The 11,695-nt window shown below is 32.7% G+C and overlaps 1 pseudogene; it reads left to right on the top strand.

Moving 5' to 3' along the window:
• Positions 1 to 275: 275 nt before the first annotated feature.
• Positions 276 to 3,253, top strand: LOC120268672 (annotated as a pseudogene).
• The last annotated feature ends 8,442 nt before the right edge of the window (positions 3,254 to 11,695 follow it).

Here is an 11,695-nt window from a genome sequence, read left to right as displayed (position 1 = left end):
GCTCGACACTTCCGAAGTGAGCACCTCCTGAGGCACGTCTGACCCGATAGGCCAGAATGGTCGTTGGCTATTATAAATTATTATTTACTTATAACAATAAAATTTATATTTTATATCAATATACAATATTAACTCAATCCTTCCAAAATATAAAAACTTTCATATGGAGGGGATTGGCCTAATAATAATAATAACAGTGTCATTGTTTGGCGCAACATGTGCCAACGTTTCCAATCTATAAATAAACTGAACCAGCTAGCCATTTAAACCATACAAATTATAGTGTGTGTCACAGAGAGAGAGAGAGAGAGAGAGAGAGAGAGCTCCATTAGTGTGTTCAGCAACAATGGCTGGTGGCTTGTTGCTCATTATCCTCCCAACCCTTATCTTCATCATAGCACTCAAACTCATAACAACTATCTCCAAACCGACCAAGAACACCGCCACCACCACCACCAACCTCCCTCCTGGCCCAACCTTCATCTCCATCATCGGCAACCTCCTCCTTCTCCGCAAGAACCTCTTGCACATCAAACCCATGCTCCACAGCCTCCGCGCCAAGTACAGTCCTATTTTCTCCCTTCCCCTTACCTCTCACCCATCCATATTAATCTCTGACCATACCCTAATCCACGAAGCACTAATCCAAAAAGGTGCTGTCTTCGCCGACCGCCCTCCTGGCCTTATGACCAACAACCAGCTCAGGGTCCTCTCTAGGGCCACCTTCGCCGCAACATCTTCTCTGAGATCCTCCATCCTTGTCGCATCAAGCTTTTCTCCTCAACTCGCCGCCGCTGCCTCGACATCCTCCTCCATGATCTCCAATCTCAGTCCTCTCGCTCTAGCACAGGCACCGTCGTTGCTATAGAGAGCTTCTTATACTCTATGTTCTGTTTGGCGAGCTTCATGTGCTTCGGTGAGGATGTTGATGAGAAAATCATTAGAGAGATTGAATCCATACAGAGGAATTTCCTCGACGCCTTCCACAATGCCGCCTTCTATGGCCTCTTCCCGAGGATCTCCAATCTCTTTTTCCGCAACCAACCGAACTCCAAGCTTGTTGCCATCAGCCGTCGTCATGAGGAGATCCTCATCCCTTTGATCAGAGCCAGGAGGGTACTAAGAAATCAAACCAGTGTGGCTCATGATGTTGCAGTCCAAGCTGGAGATAAGGATCGTGAGAAGCGGCAGCAGCAAGCATCGGTAGCCAGGCGTAGTGGGAGGAAGAATCAAGGACTAATCGGCACCAAATTCAATGATTTTATTATGAAGAATTAGCAGCTAATGAAGGTTTTATTAGTATAATGAATGTTGTAATTTCGGAGAGTAGGGGATTACAAGGAGGTCATTTAGCATGTGAACATGTCCTGGCACAGCAACTGTTTGCTGAAATGCCAGCTAGAAGAATTGTTACATTTTTGGAGGATTCTCCTTGTTTTGATTTGCTTGTTTTGCTATATAGGAAGATGCAATGGGAATGACTGGATAGTTTTTGGCCAGAACAATTCCATTCTCTCTACTTCTTCACATTTTCCTCTTCTTTCTCCTCTTCCCTTCTTCCTTCTCAGTCTTCCTGTGTTCTGATTAAGTGTTGTGAGCTATCCCACCCCACCAAATATAGTAACCCGCATCACATGACCACGCCTATGTTGACTCCCTGTTCGAACTCCAACTCCCGGAAGAAAGTGATGATGATGAGAAGAAGAAGAATAGAGGCAACCGCAAGCTCATTGAAGACGAGATAGTGAGTCTCTGCTCCGAGTTCATCACCGCCGGCACGGAGACCACGGCGACTTCGCTGCAGTGGATCATGGCGAACCTAGTGATGCACCAGGAGATACAAGACAAGTTGTTTGATGAAATCCAAGGAGTGGTTGGGAGTGAGGAAGCGGAGGTAAAGGAGGAGGAGCTCCAAAGGATGCCTTATCTCAAGGCAGTGGTCCTGGAAGGGCTCAGAAGGCACCCGCCCGGCCACTTCTTGCTGCCACACATCGTCACCAAGGATGTGTTGCTGAATGGGTATGTCATACCGAAGGGCTCGGAGGTGAATTTCACGGTAGCTGACATTGGGACGGCTGACGACATCTGGGACAAGCCCATGGAGTTCATACCAGAGAGGTTTGTTATACATGCATACATATACACACACACACAAATATATATATATATATATATATATATATATATATATATATATATATATATATATATATATTCGGGGTACATAACTGTTTAAAAATTAGGTACATTTCAATCTAGGTATATTTGATTACAGATATTTGTTATATATATATATAGAGAAATTAACTTGGGATGTTCAACAAACGTCTTAAAAATAGTACTGTCTTAAAAACAAACATCTTAAAAATAGTACGTCTTAAAAACAGTACGTGCATAGATGAGTGATCCTCTCTCTCTTTCGTTCTCTCTGTATATATATTAATACATGCTTTCGTAGTATGTACTTAGTTTAAAATTTGGAGATGTTTAATAATAACTGTTAAATCATAATTTAATTATATTTTTCATAAGGGTGATATGCAAATAATACTGTTAAGTATTATGATATACTAATTAATGTTAGGTACTATGCATAAATGGACAGTTACTGTTAGATACAAATCTATTGGCCACCATCAGATCTAGAGATGTCCTTAGTAGACAAGCACATACTTATATTGTTATGTGTTAAGCCTATGTATATGTCAAATTAGTTTTTTTTTTTTTAACTCTTTTTAGTATCTTAAATAATTATATCATGGCAAATGTGAAATATATCACTCTACCACCGGCGCAGGTCTTCCTGTCTTATTATTGGACTACATGAACATTGTGGTGCCATCATAACAATGAAATTGAATAAGCGACGAGAAAATTTTCATTTAGATATACAAAATTGATTTTAAAAATTTTACTAACATAAAAGAAGATTGTAGTTTCACACATGGTTTTTTATTTTTAGGTTCATGGAGGGAGGAGAAGGGGAAGGAGTGAATATAACTGGAAAGTGGGAGACCAAGATGATGCCATTTAGGATTGGAAGAAGGATTTGTCCTGGAGCAGGGCTTGGTTTACTTCATTTAAAGTATTTTGTGGCTAATTTGATTAAAAAATTTAAATGGAGGAATGTGGATGGAGAAAAAATTAATCTTTCGGAAAAAATGGAATTTACTGTGGCTATGGAAAAGCCTTTACATGCTAGAATCTCAATTAGGATGGAAGTGTAATGTATTAATGAAGGAATTTTGTATTATATCTATTTGAACTAGTATCATGGAATTAAAATTTAGATATTTAAATGCACAAAGATGTGTATGACCTTGATACTCAAGGGCCAAATCCAGCAACAAACATCTTTTTATTTTTTTATTTTTTATATTGTACTTGAGAAGTTTTGAGCTGGGGAAATCACCGAAACATAAGCTAGTGAAAACCACTAGTTTATATTTTTTTGGTTCTTTTATTTACTTTGTTTATATACATGTTTTCTTCCTTTAATAAATTCATAATTTATTCATTTTATTAAAAAATAAAAATATAAAAAATGCATTTACCACTTTAACTTCTGAGATGACAGACTTGTAACATTATCAATATGAAATATTGATATAATATTATATATCAATATTATATATAGATATATAATATTTAAATAAATAGTTCAATTTTATTAAAAGGTTTGGCAGGTAATCTCTGGTGTTTGGTTGGGTTCCCAGAAATCATTAGTAATTACATTTTTTATAATAGATGGCAATTATTTTAAAATGAAATTTATTTAAGAGCGTCTTAGAATACCATACTTTATATAGATGTATAATACCTAAATTGGTCTCTCTACTTTTCTCTCTCTTTTTTTTTAATCCCTCTACTCAGAAATGCTCCCAACCAATCCTTTAACTCTTAAAAATGGACCCACTTAGTGTTTGGTTGTCAGGAGTGGATTGGGGGAGGAGTGGAATAGGAGTGAGATGAGAGGGAATGGAGTAGGAGTGAGAATGAAGAATGTGTTTGATTGATAAGGATTGGAGAGTGTAATTTATTGGGAATGGGAAAAGTAAAGAAGGTAAATATGATAAGATGACATTTATGCCCTTTATACAAATAAATATTATGTAAATTAAAAAAAAAATAATTAATTATTACAAATAAATATTTCAAATTTTTTGTTAATATCATTAGTAATTAATTAACTATAATAAATAACTATATCAAATTGATAATTAATTATATTTTTTAAAATAATTAATTACTAATTAATTAGCTATAATAAATAATTAATTAATGAAGAAATATAATTAATTATTATCAATAAATATTTAACTATAATTATTAGTTATTATTATTTCATTTTAATTATTATTAAATTATCAACTTAATTATTATATTTAATTAAATTATTATTATTTAACTAATAATTATTGTTAAAATTAATTAATTAATTATTATTTAAATTAAATTATTATTTTAATTATTAAATAAAAAGGGCAAATTGTTTATTCTCCCCAAGGAGTGAGGGAAGAGTGGAGCAATCCCCCCATTTTGGGGGGATTGCTCACTCCTCAGTCACTCCTCATCCACTCCTCTCTCACTCACATTCATGACCATCCAAACAAAGACTTGGATTCACTCCCCTCCCACTCCCACTGCAATCATGTGAACCAAACACTCCCTTAGTCCCTCTACGCTTGAAAATGACCCAATCAGTCTCTCTATTTTTAAGAATATAAAGACTAGTTGGGAAGAGACTAAGAGCAGAAAGACTCTATGGGCCCATTTTCAAAAGTAAAGGGACTCGTTGGGAGCATTTATGAGTAAAAGGACTAAAAGAGAAGAGAGAGAAAAATAAAGGGGCCAATTCGAGTATTATATCAAACTTATGCATAATACCAATGAATTTGTTTGTTGATAAAAGAATTTGATTTAAACACAAAAACTTAAGAACCACCATCAAATCAAATGAAAAACCTAGTCCAACACTCTTTCCCACAAGGTTTTGTTCAATAAAAAAATGTATATATACTGAGAGAAGGGAAAAAATAAGATAGCATAAGATAATAGGGGTGACTAAGATAGCATAAAATAATATCTTAATATAAAATAATATTTAACTATAGAAACAATTATAAGGGGAAAAAGAAGAAAAAAATAAGAAGGTGAAATTCACATTATTCATTTTATTTATTCTATGACTAGCTTTCATGACCTGCATGATGGAACTGTGAAAGCTTCTATGACTAGCTTTCATGACCTGCATGATGGAACTAGGAAAGCTTTTTTATTTGCATGAAATTTTAACTTAAGATGTCACTTGATTAATGCAAATATAAATTAATTAAGTTCAAAGAATTTTATTATTACAATTAATGTGAACAAATAGTCACTATTTAGGGTAATGGATTATTACAATGAATGGTGAATGGGCAGATTGAAGGTTGAATCTTTCGATCAGTAAATTGTTGCAACGTTCTGCACATACTATAGACTATTGTATAAACATTATAACATTATTGTTTATTCACTGTTCACAGTCCCCCTATGGGAATATAAACTTTGATGGATGAGTTGATATCACTTCGTGCAAAGGTAAGTGTTCTTGAAGGGAAGGAAGATGCAGTTAAGAGGAATGAGGAGCAACCCTCACTAGAACTTATGGATGATATTGGTCATTCAATTGATCCACCCTATGACAATCCCTCTGCACTCCTAGCAAAAAAGTTTAAGAAAGTGGCGTCCAAGCCACAGTAGTGAAACCCTCATTGGCTAAGGTATCCCGAAGGGTCCCGATGATGAGAAGCCAATTACGAGCGTTGCAAGGGTAGCGAAATCCTCTTGCCTAGCACTTGCTCCACCAACCAAAAATGTCAACACTAGGAAAAGAAAGAAAATGATTGTGCCAACTACATCACAGATGAGTGTTGTCGATGAGCAAATAATTAAGGTTATTGACAATACAATAGAGTCCTTATCCTTAACCCAAATGAAAAATGAGGAAAAATTATATATCTACAAAAGAAAGAGAGAAGGAAGCATGCCCTGCAGAGGAAATGCAAGTCAACCCCATCAGTTAAGAAGACACAAGATTACATGTATGCCATGAAAAAGTAAAGTAACCTCCAAAAGATTTTATCCCAAAAAAAAATGACCCACAGGTTTTGGTCGTCTGAAAAAGTTACAGCAAATAGCTTTGAGTGTGTTCCTCAACACCAGAATAGACGAGTAAGTACCTCACAAATATTTTGCGTCATGGGTTTCTATTTGAATATTACATACAATGAACAACTTCATGTTGTGTTAGTTTAGACCAAATGACTATGATTCAGATTTCAATTTCACACTGTGCTGGTTGAATTTTAGGTTAAATGTTTACCATTATAGTAAATTAACCGAGTTTTAGGGTTTGCGCGCCAGTTTCAATTTGTGCATGTTAGTATTACAACTAACAATATAGATATTGTTGCAATTGTTTATTATTATTGTTAAGTGTTTATAATTATAATATGATGTTAATAAGTTTCTTTCATATGGTACCAAGAATATTGTATGGACACTACAACAAATTTGATGATTAATGGCGCACCATTTAGTGTCACAAAATGAGAAATTCTCGTCATGTATAATATTTGATGACATTAAACACCCCGTCACAGCGATCGTCACCTTTGCACCGTAGCTAAAGATATACTATGACGATATGCACATTGTCGTCACCAAATGCTAAAATTTACGTGACGACATATACAAATGTCACACTATAGCTATGTTTTTGTGACATTTATTTTTTTCATAAAACATATTATAAGGTGTCACAAAAAATCATCGATCGTCATAAAATATGAGTTGAACATTCAACTATTAATGACAAAATTTATCTTGTCACACTAATAGATGACATATATTTCGTCACATATTATTAAATAAATAACGTGACAAGTTGTCATGAATTGTCACACAATATGAGAAAATATTCAACAATTCATGACGGAAAGATGACTGCCACCCAAATTGGTGACATAAATTTTTTGTCACCGATTATTTAAAAATAATGTCACTAGATAACTTATATCGTCAAGAAATACGAGGTAAATGTGCATCTATTTATGACAAAAACATGAACGTCACATGAAAAGGTCGCGTAATTTTTAGCCACTGATTTTCAGAAAATAATGTCATAAAATATATTCTAAATGTTAAATTGATCGTAACATTAGTATATTCGTCACTCAAATAGGTGGCATTTATAGACTCACCAAATATTTATTAATATTTAACATTTCGTGATGTTTGCTAAATGAAAATATGACATAATTATTTTGTGACCCATTTACCATTCGTCATGAATATTTTAATATCATTTTTTCATCACGTCATTTGTTAAAATATATAATATTTTATATCATAATATAAAAGAACACATAATAAAATGAATTCAATACAATTTCCACACTTAGATTTCAAACATAAAGTATCTAAATGGGAAAGTGATCCTGAAAAATATAAAATATCCTTACATCTTGATAAATTCAAATTTTTCCCCCAAAAAAAAAAACCCAAGCTAGTTGACGTGTTGCAGCTTATTCGCTATCTTTCAATCTGATTGTTCTTATGCCAAAAAAATTCAGTTGATGAAGATCCCGACCACTTGAAAGCTGTAATAAATATTCAATAAAAAAATAAATAAATAATTGATAAAAAAAGTAAAAAGAAATGTTGTGATAAGTAAATTTAAAAATGACTTTTGCAAGGTAAAAATAAAACTAAAAACATACTATTACCCAAAAAAATTATGGCATAGGCATGTGTATTTCATAATCAACCATAGCTTGGGTCATTATTTACATTCAAATAACTAATTTAATAAAAATAATAAAAGTAAAATCATATATATCCAAAACAGGAGAAGCTTTTTAGTCAATTGATTCAATAATAAAAATAAAAGCAATCGTGATTAAAAAAACAAAAAAATTAAATTCACCTAAAACACGTAATAAATATTTTTTCTAAATCAAAATGATATATTTTATACATACCTTGTCTTCTTTGTGTGAAGAAGCCTATTGGTTGTCTTAGAAGAAATTTATATATTATTTCTCACTCAGATAGGAAATCAAGAAGATGAACAATGGAGACAAAGGTTTTCTTTAATGAGTTGTGAGAAGATTTGGTGAAATTTGGAAGAGAGAGTGATTGCTCCTAATTGGTACAAATTTTGAAAGACTATTTTTTGGTGGGGAGTGAAGAAAATAGTAAAATTAAGTAGAGATTTGAAGAGATTTGGTGAAAGTTGGAGGAGCCAAAAAAGGTAAATTTTAATTGATACAAATTTTTGGGATCTTAATTGTACTTAATTTTAGCTACCGCTTTTTGGCAAGAAGGGAGAAAATATGCATTTTAATCAATCTTTTGAACATTGGGGTTAACAAATTTATACTTTGCTAAAATTTAAATTTCAAAGTTTATATATTACTTATTCTTGGATCTACAATGTTGGTTATTAGTTTAACATTATTTATCTTAATTTATATATTATAATAAATAAGTTATATCTAACAAAGTAATTTATACAAGATAATGGGTTAAATGATTTACATAAGTTAGTGAGTTAATTAATTAATTAATTTATCCAAATTGTTTTTCATTAACATCCTATTATATTTATAATTTGTAAGATAAATTATTATATTTTTATAATTGTCATATTAAATGATTTAGATTATTTATAGCATTTGATTGTTTTAAATTAACTATAAATTTTAATATAAATCTCAAATTAAATTTTATAACATTATTATAATTTAATCATATTCCACTAAACATACAAATATAAAACAAAATAAAAATAAATATAATGAGAAAAATTTCAAGTATTATTTTTTTAAGTATTATTTCCCGAGATTTTCAAACTCGGACCAAACTTGTTAGTCTAACCTTGTTGACTTGTAATTGATTTTAAGACCGATCTTGTTCGACTAGAAAACCTGATTTTGAATAACCCTAGAGCGAATCGTTGACCTAAGCAGTTGGGCTGGTGAATCAGTGACTTGGTTGAATTTTTTAGGGAGACTCAAATATCAACAAATATTTTCCTAAAAATATAATTTTTAATATTTTATATACTAATTTGCAAAATATAAAATGTTTTGAGATAATATATGTTTGTAAATATTTTTTTTTCTAAAAATAAAATTTTTTATACTACAAAAGTGAATTTGCAAAAAACATAAAATAAAAGGATGTAATAATATATTTTCCAAAATATTTTTGTTAAAATATAAAATTTTAAATTATATGCATTAATTTATAAAAAAACATTTAACATTTTTTCGATAAATTGAGGGTGTTGTAGCCTCAGTGAACCTTGACTTTTTAGGGGAAAAAGAGGGGAAGGAGATGGGGAAAGTGGAACACCCACCTCGTGAGATAATGGGTTGCTCAGACACACTCTTGACCCCTCTTTCCACCTTTGCCAAAACCATACAAAAATTCACGTGCTCCGGTCAATGTGACCTGCATCCACATGTAGAGGGACAAATTTACTTTATTCTTTCTTGAGAAAAACTGATGCAACAAGTACAAAAGCTCTTAAAGACAAAATAAATAATACAACCCCCCAAGAAATTTGGTTTGGATTGCTTTAAATAATAAATAAAAAAAGGGTTAATTTGTACCCACCCTTTAATTTTTTTCTTCATCGTTCTCCTAAAATTTTGATTCAAAGCAAAGCACGAAGAAATAATTCAAGGTATCTCAACAATAAATTCTCACATTAGAATAAAAATGATATCTCATTTGTGAGGAAAACTTTATGTCATGCACAAATTAAACAAATGTGACATTTTGTAATTCCTTCCACTAATGCTATATATATATATATATATATATATATATATATATAGGTGACACAATGAGACTATCACAAATACTTATATTTTAGTGACATACATACATGTCACTGAAAATAATTAAAACATACATGACAAAAATCAAATGGTCACAAATAATGTACAATGGTATTAGTGACATAATGTCAAAAATTGTTTTAAAAAAATTACGTTATATAATCATCACAAAAAATGCAAAACATTGATGACAAAATGAGAGCGTTACCAAATATTATTAGTGTCACTAAAAATATTTCCCTCCATCTCCAGTTGAAGGGAAAATTTGGCGCCACACATTGTGTGACTCTTCTATGTGACATTAACAAGCATTGTCATGTACAATATTCAGTTTGTGAAATTGAGTGACGATATTTGATTTTTGTCACATTATATGCTCTTTTAGTGACATATGAAAAATATGTCATATAGAAAATCGCCACTAATCATCAAATTTGTTGTAGTGGGAGTAGTGTATGGGGTTACACGACCCGATCTCATCTACATGCTTTATTTGATGGTAAACTTATAGTGTTGGATTCTGTCATGGATGTTTTTCATCCTCATGTTACTTGATTCTTTGAAGAAATTTCCCCACGAGTTCAAAAAGACACGCCACAATATGAAGGCGTATGGCACTTGCTCTGTCATAGTAGGGAGCATTCGAGTTGATGGGATCGGATAAAATGATCTGCCAGACTCTAGAAGATTATTAGAGAGTGGAACTTGTTCTCATACCGATTGATTTGAACAAACATTATCATCTTCTTTTTCCTTAACAAAGACAATAAGGAATATTTTTCATTATTCATTTGTTGGTAGTCCAGTTTTATGATCAAGCGACCAAAATGCTATAGTAACATTGGACGCACATTACCAAACACATTTTGACTTTGTGCTAATTTTTTATAACTCTGTTTTTGTGTTTTGCGGCGTTCCTTGTTTGAAGATCGCTTGTAGAAAAAATCCAATATCAGCGAGACGGCGTCATATACACTTAGTCATGTTCGTGAATGTCTACAACAAAGGGAGGACAGTGTCTCTTGTCTAGTATACCTGATGTGTTTCATGGAACAGCTTCTGCATGACGAGGAACTCAGTGTTCCCCACTCAGATGTTGAACATTCGTGACTAGAGTACGCTACACGCATCTTGTCCGATGGTATCACACAAAACACACCCCAACTTGGCGACACCATACTGGTAGCGAGTAAAGTTTTAATAGTTAACGATGCCCAACAACAAGATTACAAGTTAGTATTGTCTACAGAAGCGTTAGAGGCAACTATAGAAGCTGAACAAAAAATTTAGGATGATCTACCACAAAGCCACCAAGAAAGTGATCCGCAACCAACCACTGCGCCACCCATCTCGGAAAGTAATGAGGAGGCATAGTTAAACAGTGACTCTGCTAAATCTTCAAATGCCTAACATTAACTGAATGTCTTCTGTTTGAATATTAACTTGACTAAGAATAGCCATTACCGTACTGTCTTACTTACTTATGCTTTACAACTTAACAATAACAATGGTTATTGTCTAGTACTATTTATATATGCCATATTATCTCTACCTAATCACCTCATACATCACCTTCATTTTTTGCTGACCAATAAAGCTATTTCCATTTTACGTTTACTAATTCATGTTTAGTTACTGTGTTTATTGTGTACAAATTTGGTATAATCACCAAAATAGTCCCTGTACTTTTCTCTCTCTTCCCTTTTGGTCCCTCTACTCAGAAATGCTCCCGAGTAGTCCCTTTACTTTTGTAAATGTGCCACATAGGTAAAAATGCTCCCAACCAGTCCCTCTACTTT

This window comes from Dioscorea cayenensis, chromosome 9 (assembly GCF_009730915.1).
Source record: "Dioscorea cayenensis subsp. rotundata cultivar TDr96_F1 chromosome 9, TDr96_F1_v2_PseudoChromosome.rev07_lg8_w22 25.fasta, whole genome shotgun sequence".
In the NCBI taxonomy this organism is placed as follows: Eukaryota; Viridiplantae; Streptophyta; class Magnoliopsida; order Dioscoreales; family Dioscoreaceae; genus Dioscorea; species Dioscorea cayenensis.
The sequence above is the reverse complement of the archived record's forward strand: the minus strand, read 5'-3'. Positions and strand labels throughout refer to the sequence as shown.